This window comes from Protomyctophum bolini (assembly GCF_963924005.1).
Source record: "Protomyctophum bolini genome assembly, chromosome: 2".
Taxonomy (NCBI): Eukaryota; Metazoa; Chordata; class Actinopteri; order Myctophiformes; family Myctophidae; genus Protomyctophum; species Protomyctophum bolini.
The window spans coordinates 21,060,114-21,079,013 of record NC_137863.1 but is presented as its reverse complement, the minus strand read 5'-3'; the positions used below and the strand labels follow the sequence as shown (position 1 = coordinate 21,079,013).

At 43.2% G+C, this 18,900-nt stretch overlaps 1 protein-coding gene across 2 annotated transcripts in view; it reads left to right on the top strand.

Annotated features, from left to right (window-relative positions):
* Positions 1–18,900, top strand: part of LOC308331833 (semaphorin-3D) — a 135,826-nt gene that overhangs the window by 59,387 nt on the left and 57,539 nt on the right. The gene's annotated exons all lie outside the window — the stretch shown is intronic.

Genomic DNA, 18,900 nt, shown 5'->3' with positions numbered 1-18,900 from the left:
ATCTCCTAGGGTGTCTAGCACTTTGAAAGGAGGACAATAAGCCTCTCCAACGTACAGTACTTACATTACTAATTTATCTATCTATCCATTGGCATCCATGGTCATGCATGCATGTTTACTTACTTACTCCGTGCAGGAGTCCCGGGTTTGAATCCAGGTATAGTTAAATTGCTGGATCTGGTTTCAGGAGGGGTGAATGTGGCATACTGTAGTACTGTAGGCCTTCCTGAAAGCCCATGAGGCTTAATGTCTCCCTTTGACAGGTGGAATTCCACTTTGGATAAGTGGTAGAGGTTTGAATACCCAAGGCACACCAAAGGGCAGGTCAATACATCAAGGCATACCTTTATTATTCATACAGTTGCAAAATAGCCTCTTTAACACTTGTTAATCACTCGTATCGCTATGTAAACGTTTATCATTACTTACTAAATGCCAAATAAAATATTTTCATACTTTAACAAATTTTCCAAAAGAGCCGATCTACATAATCACAACGTGTCACAATAAATGTGACGCTTGTTCACCTTCCTGACACAAATTCTAACTCAGATAGCGACTGGCTGAAGCATGAAGGAGATCCGTTACTGACCCACTTACTTATATTTATATGATTTAGATCCCTAATTCAAGGTCCTTAGACGTAAAGTCATTGACCCAGCAGGGGTAGATTATATTGATGTACGAACTGGGAGAGAAAGAACAGAATGACACTATCGTGAACACACATCAATGAAGTAATGTCTATAGTTAACGCACGCTAGACAAAGCACTCCGTCTCTTCCAAGAAGTGCTGTCACCATGGTAATTCAGTCACGCATGGCTCCAAGTTTCCCCTAATGGGCTGATATATACTAGGTCCAGTCGCACGCACTGCCTCACACCCAAAATAGCAGATGTACAAGCTCCGAGCGTGCCGCGGAGCTTGTAAATCTGCTACTTTCGGCGTGAGACACCAGCATGCAACTGAATAGAAATCAGACTTTTACAGGCCGTACAAGGAGCTGTTCAACATCAACAGTCAGTGTAACAGAAGATGCTTTCAGTAAGAAAGCAGTTCACAGGGCCAGGGAGACTGACTTGTATGGGACATTAACGGCGGGGAATGAATGGTGATTGCAGATGGGAAATAGAGAGAGCCTTGGTGGGTGTGTAAATGTCTCTCTCAACTACCTCAATAGAGAGATGAGTAGAGCAGTCGTTCTCAAACTTTTCCATGTCAAGGACACCATAATAATGTGATGTGCCAGTAGGGACCAAAACCAATAGACTGTATGGCCCTCATTTATCAATCGAGTGTAAAATCTGCCACAGATTCGAGTGCAGGTTTCGTAGTACACCCACGTCGCCACGGCATTTATAAAGTGATCGCAAACAGCTGATCCTTCCTTAATTTCGTTCTGACGTTAATAAATGTGACGGCTGAAATCTATCGGGCACGCGCTCGTTTTTGCGACAGGAACGTCCTGAAATACGTTGTGAAACCATGGTTACATGGACTTGCTGCCCCAGCTCTCTCATACACACACAGACGCACGCACGCACACGCAACTTGCAACTTGTTGTATCTTAAATAAATAAACCTGCATGAATTAAATAAAGCTGTAGGTCTGTTTCTCCTCTCGCTTCGCTTCCCCCTTGCTGCCCGCCTCACCCCCCCCCCCCCGCACGCACGCTGACGCACATATCGCAATTTGCAAGCAACTGTCACTGTGTGTTGTTAGTTGTACAGTTATATTAAATTATTAAAGTATTTTTAATTTAATATACAACAAGATCTATTAGTGAACGAAAACCTGAACCTGTGAACCATGAATTAAATAACAAATAGGCGCGCGCGCACACACACACACACACACACACACACACACGCTGCTGTTTTGCATAGGTGCTGCTCCTCGATCCTGATCCTGTCCTGTCTGCCTGTCTGTCTGTCCGTGACACCGTGATCAACTGACCATGCACGTTCGACAGTCTATTTAGATTGCCTCACAGTCGCTAGTCGCTGCAGTGGATAGGCTGTCAACTCAACTCAACTGTCAATATATGAATGTGCAGCTAAAACCGTAGCCCATGTTGCTGGCACTGGAGGAGTGGTGGTGGTGGGCTGGCTGGGTAGCCTACATCTCCGATGCGGTTCCCACTTGCGCTGGCGGTACATTTGGCATTCGAGCGACGCGTCGGGTTTATTAAACGAGGAGGAGATTGCACATGTAACTCCAGAAAGACATTGGCCTGCTGTAGATTAGGCTACAGTATATAGGCTACCCATGCATGTTGGGACTCTCCGCAGCTGCAGGCAGCACTGCACTATAGGCTATACTTTCCAACGTCATGGAAATATTCCAGCACAGACAGCCCAAATCCTCGCATGTATGCGCTCATGCAAAACACTGTTTAAATGGCTTAAATCAAGCGCGATTTTAATTGTAAAGTTGGAAAGCTCCTATAAATTTAATATGACACAAAGACACATCTTGTAGGTCCATTCCTTTTTTCTTTTTCTTTTTTTACATGTAGCCCATATACATACAGTTTTATATTAACATTTTAGGAGTGAATACATATGTTTCGATGCCTTTGGCAGCCTCTCAGCTGGTCAAACAATGCTGCTCCGCCGTTCTGCGACAGAAAAACATGCGTACGCCAGCTGAGGAGCAAACGTGGATTTTGAACGTTGTCACGTTCAATTTCAAGCTTTGGCGGAAATGGTAAATGTCAAAAATGTCGGTAATTTCGGCGTGCACCCATATTTTGGCGTACGCACGGTTGATAAATGAGGGCCTATGTGCATGCATATGGTGTGAGTGGCAAATCGAGTGGCAAAATGAGTTTAACATAGTTTAACGAAGTTTCATGCAATTTTATAGGACTTTTCTGTTTGGATTTATGGGCTGGCAAGGCCAGAAAGTAGTTTTATGACACTCAGTATGATGATGATGATATCATGCGAATACCCTCTCTAGGGTAGGAGCACACGCCAATAGTTTGCCAAGACTCTGGCAAGGGTTGGATCGGGGGTGTCCAGGGGGTGTACTTGTACATCAAGCTGCCTCACGCTACAGAAACAGGTGATGGGCTCATGCCCCATGGGCCTCACAGCTCGGCAAGGCTTACTTCCACACCAGACCACGGGAGATAAACTGTAGAGACAGAAAGGAGGTGGCACAGCTCGTAGCCACGATGCAATAGATTTTATTTTTTATTTACCAACGTTCCGACAAAAATGCCTTCTTCAGAGTATGGCTGGCAGGGACCTGGCTACTACAAGACAAGATTAATGTTGGTAAAATGTTTTCAAAATTATTATTTTTAACGCGTTGTGGGCTTGTGCTTCAAATAGCCGATGTTAGGGTTCAACTTTCTCAGCCTTAGGATGAGGAAGTGTAATAATGGGCTTGTGGTTAACCACAGCTCCCATTGGGGATTAAACAGGCTCTCAATGGGGCTGTGCTGTGCAGCTTCCAAGTGTGAACACACATTTTAACAGTAACAGTAAAATAAATGCTTGAATAAAAGTCTTACAAAAACAAAATACAGAACGCTGATGTTGTAACCGATATTATCTTGTACAAACCTCACATCTCCATATTAGGCTCCATTGTTTCAACTTTATGTTTTGTCTTAAATTAGTGCGCTACTTTGTTGTGTTTCACTACGGGGTCGTACAAAAGCTGTGTATGCTCTCTTTGACAACGATTTAAAGTCAAAGTGAACGTGCTTTAAGTCTGCCTATGGACGTTATAAATTAGTGAACCAATGAAATGTATTAACAAGGGCTTGTGTCTAAATAAATAATAATTACGTTAATAATAATTACGTAATAATTCAGCGGGAACACACATTCTCTATTCCCGTGTTCTGAAAACATGCACATACCGTCAGTGTTGTTTTTGGCAGCAAATTTCTATTTTAGTTTAGTCGAAACTTCATTTAGTTTTAGTCATATTTTAGTCACGTGGAATGTTTTAGTGTTAGTCTAGTTTTAGTCGACTAAATGTCATGAGATTTTAGTCGACTAAATCTGCCGTTTAGTCGACTAAAATGTATTTTGGCGGGCCTTGATGGCGTCGTAATGGCTGATTTGACACTTTTCACACTTATACTGGATCTCTTGTCCACTAGTCCCTCCCTAACATTTTGTCTAGTTTCAATCTGTTGACAAAATTGTCAATACATTTAGCTTAGTTTTAGTCATAATAGCTTGCACTGCATAGTACCATACAAGGTTTGCGCCGGACAGCAACAAGAAAGACTATTGGAGCACACGCTCCACAAAGCTGTGATCCAGCGAGGGTGACCTGACCTTCACACACACTTCCACATGCAGTGATGATGTCATGTCTCCCCACAGTCACCGTAGAGACCGTGGTGTGTTCCAGTGCTTCCTCTCCACAGGCGTTTGGCAACGGACGATGCTCGTATAAGAAGCTACGCATCGGACCGCTTGCTAATTAGTTCAGGAAAGCTGTGTATCGTCAGGACGCCTGGAGAGAGAGAGCACACAGCTCCCAGGGCTCTGGTTTAATGTTTGCCAAACACTGGGTCGGGACCCATGGGTCGCGGACACATTCTTAGGGGTCCCCTTAAGTTTTTGTTTTTAAATTATTATTATTTCAAAACATTTTCAATTTCCCCAAATATCTCTCTAGACCCAAACATACTGTACCTCTAGGATCAAATAATTCACACCCGCTCTTCTTTAAACATCTGCTTCTTTGCTTTCTAAAGTGTGGAAATACAAAATGGACTAGACGGCGAGTCTAAATGTTTTAGGAAGTGGCGTTTTAGTGGTCTGTGGTTTGGGTGTGATGTGAGGTGTGGTCAGAGATATTAGCGCCATACATGTTTTGAACACTTGAACATGTATCGTCTCCAACAGGCCGAAGACATGGGGAGAGAGTATGTTTTTGTGTGCGAGTCCGTGTGTGAGTCTGTGTGCGTGCGTCCGTCCGTCTGTTACCAGCTGATCTCGGGCACCGTTAACCCGGTCGGTGCCACATTTTGCACACACACTCCCTGGATGCCAACGATGAACCTCTGCCTCAAATCTTCCAGAGCGGCCTGTTATAGCGCCACCAGAAGGCCGACATTTGAAAAACATTACTCCTCCAGATTCTGTCCACAAATCGTTACATAGTATCTCTATAGTCATGTGTTCAAGATATATATTTAATATTCCATCCTATGGCTAACATTGGCTTTCAAAGTTTGCAGGATTGGCCCGTTTTGAAAATAAATAACACCTCAAATCGTGAACGCAGTGTGCAAATTACGTGAAATCTTTCACAGACTTTCCTACTTGTCTGAGGAATATATCCCACCCTTTTCACATTGGCCTGTTATAGCGCCACCAACAGGTGGACTTTTGCTAAACACATTTTTGGAACAAAATGCCTCAAATCTTTTTTAATGCACTTAGTTTGAGAGCTGCTACATCAATCATTGTCACACAAATGCATTTAACGATTTAATTGTGTTTTTGGCATTGGAAATTGGAACATTATGAATAGAACTCCCTTTTAGTTTTCGTAAAACAAAAATGCACACAGGGCAGATATGACAAATAAATAACTTAAATGTAGCCTACCAAGATTTATTTTTAAATAAATAGCTGGTCTACAACCTCTCCAACGTTGAACATCTATCAACATGACATGATGATTATGACCAAATAATTGCGATTACCTCGAACGATTGGAGGATTATGTAATAATTGTGACAACCCAATGCTCACGCACAGCATTCCTCCACACACGGTAACAGTTAGCCTATCATCACTATAGTACTGTAGTAACACTGCAGATGTCTTGCTGTGCTCGTAGCTTTAGGGACAAACGTTGTCTAGACACTTTAGAAGCTTTGGTGGTGCCCCGACTGTCGGAAGAACAAAAGAGTGGCTGGCTTTATATGGACAGGACGGGTATTTGGTCCTGTGATTTATCCCATTTAGACCTGAGGATGATTCTACACATAGTTTTCTTGAAAAACCTATGTTTCTTTGTCAGTCGTTCTCATACATTTTCATGTCAAGGACCCCCAAAATATATGTATTCGGCCGCCGACCCCCATCTGAAAATATGTTGTTCCAGGGACACCCCCAGAAGCAAAGATTTGAGTTAGAAATGTTCGCTCTGAAAGAATATATTTTCAAAGATTTGCACTACATTTTCACGATTTTTCAAAAATAGCAGACCTACAAGCTCGTAGTGCAGCACTCGGTGCCGCGCTATGAGCTTGTAGATGTGCTATTTTTAAATAGCTAAAGCATAACATAATGCTTAAAAACACCAAAAAGTACAGTATGTACTAGCAGTCAAGTAGACATTAACTCTGGCATATATTATAAACAACATGATTGCATCAGTAAACAACATGCCTACCTAGTATGTTGTAATGTTGTAATGCGTTCTATTTGTAGGCTGTAGTGGGGGCTTTTTTGGGGGGGGGGGAGTTGTAATGGAGTTTAAACAGTAGCAGTTGTCTAGTCGTCCACTTGCTGTGTGTGTGTGTGTGTGTGTGTGTGTGTGTGTGTGTGTGTGTGTGTGTGTGTGTGTGTGTGTGTGTGTGTGTGTGTGTGTGTGTGTGTGTGTGTGTGTGTGTGTGTGTGTGTGTGTGTGTGTGTACCTGTAGGATAGTAGTTTAAAGACTGTTAATGTTTTATGGAGCAGATACTTAGACTGGAGCTTCAGGGGCGTTAGCATGCACACACACACACACACACACACACACACACACACACACACACAGACAGACGCGCACACACATGCTCACTCTCTAGGTTAAAGGCTAACACAGTGTGTTGTCTCTGGATGCCTGCTGGGATCAGACACTGGGTTGACTGTGACGCACACACACTGTCTCCATCTGGCTCTGTGTGTGTGTGTGTGTGTGTGTGTGTGTGTGTGTGTGTGTGTGAGAGAGCAAGAGAGAGGGACACACAGACAGCGATAGACAGACACAGACAAAAAAAGTCAAAGAAGAGAAAGAATTTGGTGAGAAGATAGATCTGTTTGTTTGTGAAGGGATATATTGTGTGTGCGTGCGTGTGTGCGTGTGTGTGTGCGTGCGTGCGTGTGTGCGTGCGTGCGTGTGTGCGTGCGTGTGTGCGCGTGTATGTTCTCCCTCAACTTTACAATCTGCTCTCTATTATCTCTTGGCTTCTAAACACCGCTCGCCAACATGCACCCACTCCCTCCCTACACACACACACACGCGCACACACACACACACACACACACACACACACACACACACACACACACACACACACACACACACACACCCTCGTGAGTCATCCCAGTGCAGTCAGTGGGAGGTATTTTTCCTCCAGGTATGAACATCATATTTTACACAGCAGAAGATCCCACAGGGAGAATAACTCTGGCCTGACCCTGAATAACACAGCTGTTGACAACAACCTATGAAGGAGGATAGGAGTTTATACTGTTTATAGTTAGCTGGTATAAGGACATGGGTGTAGTTTTTATGTCGGATTTATACTTGATTGCACAGTGGCTTGTATTTATTTTTTTAAACTTGTAAAAATCAAGGCTTTTGCAGACCTACAGGCGACAGTGGGTAGGAGAAGGACAACCGAACGCCCGACTTACTGAAAAAGACAAAATATTGCGCACACTGTCTTCAAATGCAGTTGAAAGGTTTATTAATGCATGTGTTGTCACTTACGGGTCCATCTGGTTTGAGAGCCACTGTGTCGGTGCCGGACACCGCCCACACAACTAAGTAGAAATTAGGCCTTAGTTACTCAGACATAATGTCACGATCCGTGACGTTTTCTGTTGTGCTTTTATTTTGTAGGTTTTTTTGGTCCCTTGGTTTCCTCTGTTGCTTTTGTTACCTGTGTTGTCTCACCACCTGTGATTATTAGTTTGCTCCACCTGCGTTCTGTTGGTCTCTTAGCCAATCACTGTCTTGATTTTAGTTTTGTTCACCTGTGCCCTGTTTTCCCTGTGTGTATTTATAGCCCTGGTTTTTTTAGTTCCTTGTCAGTTCATTGTTAGATGTTAAGTGTGATGTTACTTGTATCCTGGATTTTGGTGAATAAAACCTCCAGCATTTAGATTTCTCTGCCTCTGCGCCTCCCTGTCCTGCACCTTCTTGATTCACACCGTGACACATAATGCATTGTGACAACCCAGAACAAATTGTCTCTGTGATATTAGATCCATCTTGCCTGCATAATACAATGCTTGCTTATTCTTCATCTGAGAATCTTTGCAGATTTTGTTTGTGTTTGTAGGAATTGTTCAGCAGTGCCAGCGCATGCACGCATTCAAGCACGGCACAGCACACATGCACACACACACGCACACACACACACACACACACACACACACACACACACACACACACACAGAGCAATGTCCTCGGGCTAGAAAGCCTCAAATAACAGTCCACATGCAGAGATTACTGCGGAAAATGTTGTCGTTAATTTAAGACATCTGTGGCAAACAATGCTCTAATTCAAAACAATTACAAGAGAATTTTAAAACCAGCAAACATTGCAGTCCTTGACAAGAGGTCGAGTTGCCCCCCTGGGAGTCGAAAGGTTCCTGGTTGGATACGCAGCTTCGCCTTTCTTTGTGTCCAAGTGTCCTTGAGCAAGACACTTTCACCTATAACTGCTCCCAATGTGAGAGGAGCGGAGAGGAACTCATGAAGGAATTTTGTCTTCAATGTGATCCAAAGGCAGGGTGAGGCCTCCATCTTTGAAGTAGAGGGTGAGGACAAGGCTCAGTGGTGACAGAAAACACCACTCTATTATGTCTGGTGCGACCTGCATCAGTCCTTCATCTACAGCCCATTAGAATGAAACCATTCTGTTTAAAACTATGGGCCGGATGGGTGAGGATTGGTGTACCATGACAGTTCAGATATATAGAGAATGGTCTCTTCAAGATGTTCCAGGGATTTCCCAACATTTCTGGCCCAAATTTTGTTGTCTCAAGTGGCAACTGTTTTGTAATACTTCCTGACCTGGTGGTAATTCCTGGTATTATCTAATTTTCATGTTGTTTTTTTCTTGAACCTTGTTATTTTTTCCACATGAATGTGGACACACCCACACCCAGACTGAGGCTCGCTCGCACGCATGCACGCAAGTGCACACACACACACACACACACACACACACACACACACACACACACACACACACACACATATACACACACACACACACACACACCTCACGCCCCATCCAACCCAATCTTAAAACCAGAATGTCTTGCAACATTTATTGTTTTAAATACTTAAGGAACACATAAACAGACCTTTTCTTTGTATAAGGCCTACACCAACAAGAAGAACACAAAACAACAAAACACATATCCCGTAGGATTTCGTGAGTTTGACCACAATGGAAAAGAGGGGAAAGGCAGCCTGGCATTTTCCACAAGGCATTGTCAAGAGCTAACGCTAACTGCTCCTGATGAGCATGTTGGTGCCCTGCATGGTTTCCTCTGCTGTTACTCCGTGTGTGTGAATGTATTGAACTATGGATAAGGTCACTACAAAATGCACCACACCATTTATTGAAATGTAGTTCACATTAAACCTGTTTGGTACACATTGACATTCTCAGTGTGAATTTATCTATCTCTTTATTTATATTTTGGGGCCTTTCTTTTGCTGTTTATTTGATCATACAATTGGAGATTGACAGGAACGGGGGGGGGAAGCACCCAGGGAATGACACGCAGCGGAGGTCTGCCGGGCTTGGGAATCAAAACCCGAGACTCAGAGTCTATATATTTATAGTACACATCTTAACCACTTGGCCAATATATCAGTTTGTAACCCTGAGAGATGGCACGCCTCCATCGTTTCAACAAGTCATCATCCTCTCTATGTCTTGGGTTTGAGAAAAGCACTTCCGCACATTCCAGTGTGTGTGGGGCGTGGTCATTGGGACATTGCCAAATGACGTGATGGGGGTGCCCGGCCGTCACGACAAATGTTGTTTGGACAGATGTTGTCCCATACAGTATACTGTATGTGATGACCTCGCTCTATACACAAGCATAGATCATCTTTATTATGCCCCTGGGGAAATGTGTCATCTGCATTTGACCCATCCTACTTATCTACTTAGGAGCAGCTCGGAGACCAACGCCAGCTGTAATGTAATGTAACCCTGGTGGGAGGAAACCAGACAGAGTACCTGTTAGTTACATTTAGGCCTGACGTCGAAATTTAAAAAATGTCTTCTAAATCCTGTCAGTTTTCTGAAATACCTCATGTTTCTATATCAGTGGTGCTCAATATTTCATGTCAAGGACCCCAAATATTATATGTAATTGGCTGCCGAACCCCCATCTGAAAATATGTTGTTCCAGGGACCCCCCACAAGCAAAGATTTGAGTTAAAATGTTCACTCTGTAATATAACATTATGATAGGAGTGTAAGGAATATCTCGGCAATTGTTGTGACATTAATGGCAATACAATACATATAGATTGCATTGACAGAGAGGCAGGTCGGGGTAAGTGTCAGATGGATGTGTTAACTTTAATGCAATTAGCTGTCTCTGGTTCTAATCTATAGCACTCTGTCACGCACGCATGCATGTGCACGCTCACACACACACACACACACACACACACACACACACACACACACACACACACAGTAGGGTTTCTGCTGTTAGTTTTGACATTGGTGTGGACCAAACCCAACACAAACACACTGAGCTCATGGCTGACCACCGGACAGACACATCATAACACGTATGTGTGCACGTACGTGTGTGTGCGTGTGTGTACGTACGCACACACACAGACACGCACACCCATCGACTCGCACACCGTACAATAGTAATGTCCAATATGTGCTGTTATTACATGGAGTAAAACAAACATTTAGCCTATGTCTGTGTTTAAACTGTCACAGATCATGTTCACAATGACATCACTATAGCATTTGACCTGTGTGTGTGTGTGTGTGTGTGTGTGTGTGTGTGTGTGTGTGTGTGTGTGTGTGTGTGTGTGTGTGTGTGTGTGTGTGTGTGTGTGTGTGTGTGTGTGTGTGTGTGTGTGTGTGTGTGTGTGTGTGTGTGTGTGTGTGTGTGTGTGTGTGTGTGTGTGAGAGAGAGAGAGAATGAAGGGCATGAGAGAGGACCAAGAACAAGGTGAGGAGTTGAAGATCAGGATAAAAGAGAGAGAGAGAGAGAGAGAGAGAGGGGGGGAGAGAGGGAGAGAGAGGGGGTGGGGGGGGGGGTGTCAATGAACCTGTCAGGCAGCAGAAAAAGAACAGATCACTGAAGAAAAGAGAGAGAGAATGCTGTTAAATTAGGATTGGGTCAAATGCTGTGTGTGTGTGTGTGTGTGTGTGTGTGTGTGTGTGTGTGTGTGTGTGTGTGTGTGTGTGTGTGTGTGTGTGTGTGTGTGTGTGTGTGTGTGTGTGTGTGTGTGTGTGTGTGTGTGTGTGTGTGTGTGTGTGTGTGTGCGTGCGTGCGTGCATATTTTCCAGTAGGGAGCTGATATACTCATTACCAGATAACAGACTGTGAAAACAGATAACAGGAGATAACTGACTGGTACGCAGATGGCATCATGATAGATCGCAACGCACGCACACACACACATACATGTTTCACTCCCAATGTTTACGAAGCACTCTGCAACACTTCAACTCCTTCAGTTCTGTGTGTGTGCGTGCGGCAGTGCGTGGGGCAGTGCGCGCATGTATGTGTGTGTGTGTGTGTGTGTGTGTGTGTGTGTGTGTGTGTGTGTGTGTGTGAGAGAGAAGGGATATTATTGTTTGTCTTTAAATGTATCGTTGAATGGAATAAACAGGACCTCAATGGACATAAAGCCCTGCTGGGCTTATTGGGTTTTTCTTTCAGCATTCTGTTCTTTCTGCCCCACAGTGTCTCTTTTGCAAACTGTTAAAGGAGAATTCCATACTAAAAGGCTTTCTTACTTTTATTTGTAGTTGTTACGTCCCCACCAAAGAGGTCCAGGTGTTAGTTTGTGCAAAAGCTCCTTATTGGCCCCTACCTAAATGAATTGCATTGTATTGAATGGGGCTGTGGGGTGTTGTGCTAATTCGCTTATTTCCATCGCTCAAAAAAATATATTTTTTGTATATATCCTCTCTTCATAATGTAAATAATATCCCAAGCGGCACACTTTACGACTTATTTAGATGGAAATAAGCGAATTAGCACCCCATACCCGCATTCAATTCAATGCAATTCATTGAGGGCTTATGGTAGGGGAAATAGCCAATAAGGAGTTTTTGCACAAAAAAACATCTGGACCTGTTTGGTGGGGACGTAACGACTACAAAGAAAAGTAAGAAAGCCTTCTAGCATGGAATTCTCCTTTAATACAGTATTCAATCAATCAATCTATCCAGAGAAATACAGTAAACCACAGATGAATATGTGTTCCGGTTGAGTCAGTCATTTTAAATTGTCCCCCATCCATTGTGGTATGTAAACTCATGTTTAAACATTTAAACCGGGATGAATGTGGTGGGACATTGGACTGGAGGAGACATGGAACAGGAAAATATGGAATGTCTCATTGTTGGCCGTGACAATAGCGTGACAGTTTACTCCACATTGTCACCGGACTGGCTTGGTCCCACACTAAATCATCTTCTCTTCACTTGTTTTGGGGACACGTGAGGTCTGTCAAAAACACGGAAATGGACTGTGTTGAACTTGTATATATTGTGATCTTTCCTGCGGTGATGATGTCACAGAGCGAGGGCATTTGAGGGAGAGTAGAGTTCATCGACCGCCTTGTCTGTCCTCTCTACAGGAAGATGGCCATGTAAAGAAAATATTGCTGGAATTCTGCTCTGTGTGTGTGTGTGTGTGTGTGTGTGTATGGGGTTGTGCGTGTACCGTGCATGGGTGTGTGTGGGTTTGCGTGTGAGGATGGTGTGTGTAGAGGGAAGCGGGGCCTATCAAACAGTTGTTAAAACAAGAGCTCTCAAATTACTCTCTAGTAAAATGCCTCTTTCCACTTCTTAATAGCATAGCTTGGTGCTTGAGGGAGGAATTACTTGTTTTGTACTCATGGCTCTTCTCTCCTCTTGTCTTTCTCAACTTGTTGTATATTGTACAACGAATTGCAGGTGGAGCGAGATCAATTCGTGGCGGTGACGACTCGCCACGACGTATTTTTTTACGCCATGACGTATTCTTCATTATCCGCCATGGCAGAACAAAATCCGCCGTGGCGAGTACAGAATCCGCCATGGCGACGACTCGCCACGACCTATTTTTTTACGCCATGACGTATTCTTCATTATCCGCCGTGGCGAGTACAGAATCCGCCATTGTTTATTTTTTTTTTGCGTGCCGTGGTGCAGGTTTTATTGTCCTAGTAATACTATTCTCGGAATTATTTCATCCTCTTGTAGCGTAACGGTTAGCGCTCTCGCCCCTATAGTCAAGGCACTGTGCCGGGCCAGGTTCGATTCAGGCAAAAAACAAACTTTTTTTTTTTAAAGTTATTTTTTTACCCGTACATACAGTGTGTGTGCGTGCGTGCGTATACAGTGTGCGTGCGTGTATGCGTGCGTGCGTATACAGTGTGTGTGCGTGCGTGCTTCATCGTATTATTATTATTATTATTATTAATATGCAGGTAATAATAATAAATACGATGAAGCACGCACGCACGCACGCACGCACACACTGTATACGCACGCATACACGCACGCACACTGTATACGCACGCACGCACACACACTGTATATGCGTGCGTGCGTGCTTCATCGTATTTATTATTATTACCTGCATATTAATAATAATAATAATAATAATAATAAATACGATGAAGCACGCACGCACACACACACACACACACACTGTATACGCACGCACGCATACACGCACGCACACTGTATACGCACGCACGCACACACACTGTATGTACGGGTAAAAAAATAACTTTAAAAAAAAAAAGTTTGTTTTTTGCCTGAATCGAACCTGGCCCGGCACAGTGCCTTGACTATAGGGGCGAGAGCGCTAACCGTTACGCTACAAGAGGATGAAATAATTCCGAGAATAGTATTACTAGGACAATAAAACCTGCACCACGGCACGCAAAAAAAAAATAAACAATGGCGGATTCTGTACTCGCCACGGCGGATAATGAAGAATACGTCATGGCGTAAAAAAATAGGTCGTGGCGAGTCGTCGCCATGGCGGATTCTGTACTCGCCACGGCGGATTTTGTTCTGCCATGGCGGATAATGAAGAATACGTCATGGCGTAAAAAAATACGTCGTGGCGAGTCGTCACCGCCACGAATTAATCTCGCTGTCTCTCACGAATTGGACGGTTTTACAACTCCATCCTGTTGGTCTTAGACTTCTATAACTGAATATGACTATGCTGCTATTGAAGAGACTTCAAAGTAATTTCAGATTGCTTTGAGCAACCCCCTAAACGGTTCCTCAATGCTTAACTGCTGCTTATGTTTGTCACTATATGAACAGAGGTTTATTTTGTACGTCAAAAGGCTAATAGACTTGCACTTAACTCCACACTGCTTTGTATTTGTTCTTAATGTAGATTGGTGATTTTAAGGGTGAGCCATCAACCAACCCATTGCTAAATATATGTGTTGAATTAATTTAAATGTAAATGGACACTTAAACAACCAACACACACTTAACCTGCTTCCAACCCAACCCCATGTCCCTGTCTATGTGTTCAGTAACCAGAAAGCTGAAGTACGGTAGCCTATTGCCCAACTATGGGCAATAGGCTATAACTATGCTATGTTAAGCTGTTGCTGAATTACACTTTAAATTATGTATACTGTAGCTTCAGTTTGACTCTTAGTCTTCACATCCAGAAAACTGCTCCTCAACGCGTGATTTCTTTCTACGTCTGAGCATAGACATGGTAACGCCCCGCCTGCCTCTGATTGGCCTACCGACACTGCCCGTCTTGCCTGTCCTCCAAGATGTAAGGGTACTCCATGGTGGTAAATAAGTACAAGAGAATGGCAACAACACGCGACAGTAACTTTTACAGTGTATTTTGTCTTGTATTATATCATACTTGTATTATTTATTTATTTCCCACCACAGAGTAACCTCGTAGCCTTGGTCCCATGCTTACTTATCTGCAAAAAGAAAACCTCACGGCAGACTATCCAGCATGTAACCTCGCCTCACCAGGCTTTCCACCACCTCGGAGGAAAGCCTGGTCTCTGTTTCAAAAGTCTGTATGATCCGGTCGGGAGCTCTTCTACAAAAATTAAAGTTACAAGTTACTGTCGCGTGTTGCCATTCTCTTTCCCACCACGGAGTAGCCATGCATCTCGGAGGACAGGCAAGACGGGCAGTGTCGGTAGGCCAATCAGAGGCAGGTGGGGCGTTACCATGTCTATGCTCGGACGTAGAAAGAAATCACGCCTCCTCAACGCATCCCCTTAATCATTGCCTTTGATAAGTAGAATGTTAAACAACTCAAGTTCAGGAATTTACTGACACTTTTCCTCAACAGTCGCTCAAGCCATTCTTTAACTTGTCTCTGTTTGTGTTCAGAATACATTTTCTAGTAAATTACTCCTAAGAAATGCATGTGAAATATAGGCCCAGCAGTACTTTTCTTAAAGTTTAGATAGACTCCCTTAAGTCCCTCTACCCCTTATGGCTTTGTTGACACTTTTAGCAACCACAAATCCCAGTGGCTAAACTATAGCGTTTGTACATAAACGTACTAATTCTCTACTGTATATTTATTTACATAGTGTTTGTTGATGCGGCAGTCCTCCAGTAAGCTATTTATACAGAGTTTGATGTCATTATAGCTAAGCCCAAGTCACCTCGCCGACCTTGTAGGGATAAATAAGTCAGCCAACTGGGTTAACGTTACAGACAGGACTTTAAACATCCCTGAGTTCATTCTCCAAGGCTCCGCAGTCATATATATTGCATGTATTAGTGCCTGATTTATCCCTTTCACTGATACAGGCTGTGTAACCTCACATAAACTACAGCTGTTACACGTATGATTTATCACTGTGTCATGTGTTTTGCTCACAGCCTCTCCTGCTCATGTAATCATTGTCAAAACCATAAGTGTGTGAGTTATGATTTCTCCACGGTTAGAAGAGAGGTTGTTTTGGTTTTGGTTTTATTAATTTTGGGAGACTATAAATGCAGTGGTGCATGGCCATCACCGACACGGTTTTGAATGAGATCAGGTGGAAATCCTGTATCCTGTTTTGTTCTTCTATGGGGAAAATAAGTGACACGTTAACAATTATTCTGTCCTGAAAATATGTGGACAGATAAAGTACATCTTTATATCATGATGATGCTACACTGTAGGTAATGCTGTTTTTCCCCCCACCTTTTCCATTCAAAATATTATTTAAAACCCATTTTCTTTTATATTTTAATGGTAAAAACCATTTTCTTTTATATTTTAATGGTAAAAACTTGCATCAGTATTGGATGTACAGTAAGCTTTCAATTCATAGGTTATGGACTGAAAGGGTTTGAATTTAGGATTGATGAAAAGGTGACAATAGCCTCTATAACCACTTTAGTGAACTGGACATGAGGTCTGTATATACGTCCTCTTTTTCTTTATACACTAGTCTCTTTGCCAGAAGTAACCCATCTACAAGTGGATCGGAACCACCAGAACAGAGATGCTGGGGTTCAAGTGGTACTGAAATGAACCCTGCTAGGTTATTAGCGGTCATTAACATTCTATCGATTTATAGGAGGGGGGGGGAGTGTAAAAGCCATATGAATGCTTGAAGAGAAAATGGTTTTGCATTGCCAAACCACATGTACCATGCATGTACCGGGTCAACTGTGAATGTGCATTCCTTCGCTCAGTCTTACCAACTAGAACTTAAAATAGGAATGGAATTTTCGGGGGGTAAATTTCCAAAGTGGTCTGTAACTATATGCACTCTTGAGATGAACCTCGCTATTTAAATGTCCTCTTTGCACTGATCAAAGCAGCACTCAGTGCTGTATTTTGATGTATATCTCAACAAGTGGGTGTAATTCTCAGCCAGTGATTGCTTCATGGCACAAGTGTCCAACCAACCAGCCACAGCTGCCAGCCATTTCTCAACATTTAATAGTGAGACTTTGCGATATTCACTGTGGTAGATGTATCTAAACTCTTAGAATTCAATACTTGTCTTTCCCCATTCTAACGGTTGAAATTGGAAGACTGCTTCAGAAGACTACTGCCTAATTTATTGCTATAATATTTAATGGATTGCATTTTTATAGTGCTTTTCCAAGTGCTCAAAGCGCTTTACAATGGTCCATTCATTCATACATTGGGAGGTGAAGCCGCGAACAGTCGACGCCAGCGGCATCACCTCCCACATTCACACACCAATGGTGGCAAGCTACCAGGCGAGGCACCGACCGACTCATTGGAGGCAATGTGGGGTTCAGTGTCTTTCACTTCCACATGTAGACAGGAGGAACTGACCATAGATATTGGCAGGAGAAGCAGAGAATTTAAGGTGGGTTTAATTCAAATAAAAAAGGGGAAATCAGATAATTATTCCAAAATAAAATAAAGAATAGGTGATTATACTACATGGTTGGCAGTAATGTGTAGCATACTGTACATGAGTCGTAGACATGCAATTCCTCTGAAATGGTACTTAGTTCAGATTGTGTATTTTGAGAATATGTGATTTATGATATTGGTTATATGCTGAGTGATTTAGCCTAGATTGCGTCATATAAGAACTGTGTTCCAACTTCCAAAAATAAACAAACGGCCCTGTGATTTTATATCGATATGAAGCATCACCATCAACGGACACTTTTTTCTTCTCCAAACATAACCAGATGTTATCAAAGGTAACTCAATATCATAATCGAGTCACATACCTGGAAAAAATCCCTGGGGTGGTTTGTTGATTTTTGGAACACAGTTCTTATGACGTCTCTCCTATAGGAATTCTAATACAAAAAATAACACTTTGATCCAGGGGTAGTGGGTGTGACGTCAGGGCTTCAGTACTGGACTTCTGTTTCTGTATGAGTCGGCTTGATGTACAGCACAAGTACATCCCCTGGACACGATGCTACTGTAGCATGTCACATGATGTACAATCACATCCCCTGGACACGATGGAGAAACAGTCGACCAATGATGGGGTGTCGGGAACGCTCCCCCACCAATCGCTGCGCTGTAGGATCTGCAGAGACGAACAGAACAAACGAGTGCACGCACATACAAACACAGACACATAAAAGACCCATATTCCTACATCCGTAACACTAGTATGTCACATGATGTACAAGTACATCCCTTGGACCATGACGCTAGTAGTTTTATATCCAATCCCAGTAGCAAGCAGGGAGGCGTTGTTTCCTCGCCCCTCCCGTTTGTAATGCGGGAGTTGGCGAAAACTTCTGGGAACTCAGATTAGGACGGCATTGGCTCCCTGCAGTCTCAGGGCGGACACTCGGTCTGACCACAAAGGTCTTTTATAGTTATATAGCGTGATGTTAACCTATTGTCTGTTTTTATTGTTGACATTTTGTGTGGACCCCATGGAAGACTAGCGGCCACTTTGTGGAAGCCTAATGGGGCATCCAAATCAAGAAACAAAGAAAGAAGTTTAAAACATCAATCAATCCATTGCATTTGTTATTATACTGTATCGGTGAAGCATGTCGAGACCAGGGAGTAACAAAGTGAGCCGAAGGGGCTTTAATTGAATTATATGAATGTGTTTTTAATACATAGTTCTGTGGCAGTATAAATCAGATCTGACGGGAGAGAAGCGTCTCTCAGCAGCTCAACTCTGAATTAAGGGACATGCGCTCCTCCTCGACTTTGATATATCCCATTCCATGACGCAGGGCCACAATGGGCTGCTGTACCAAACCACTGCATGTACGTA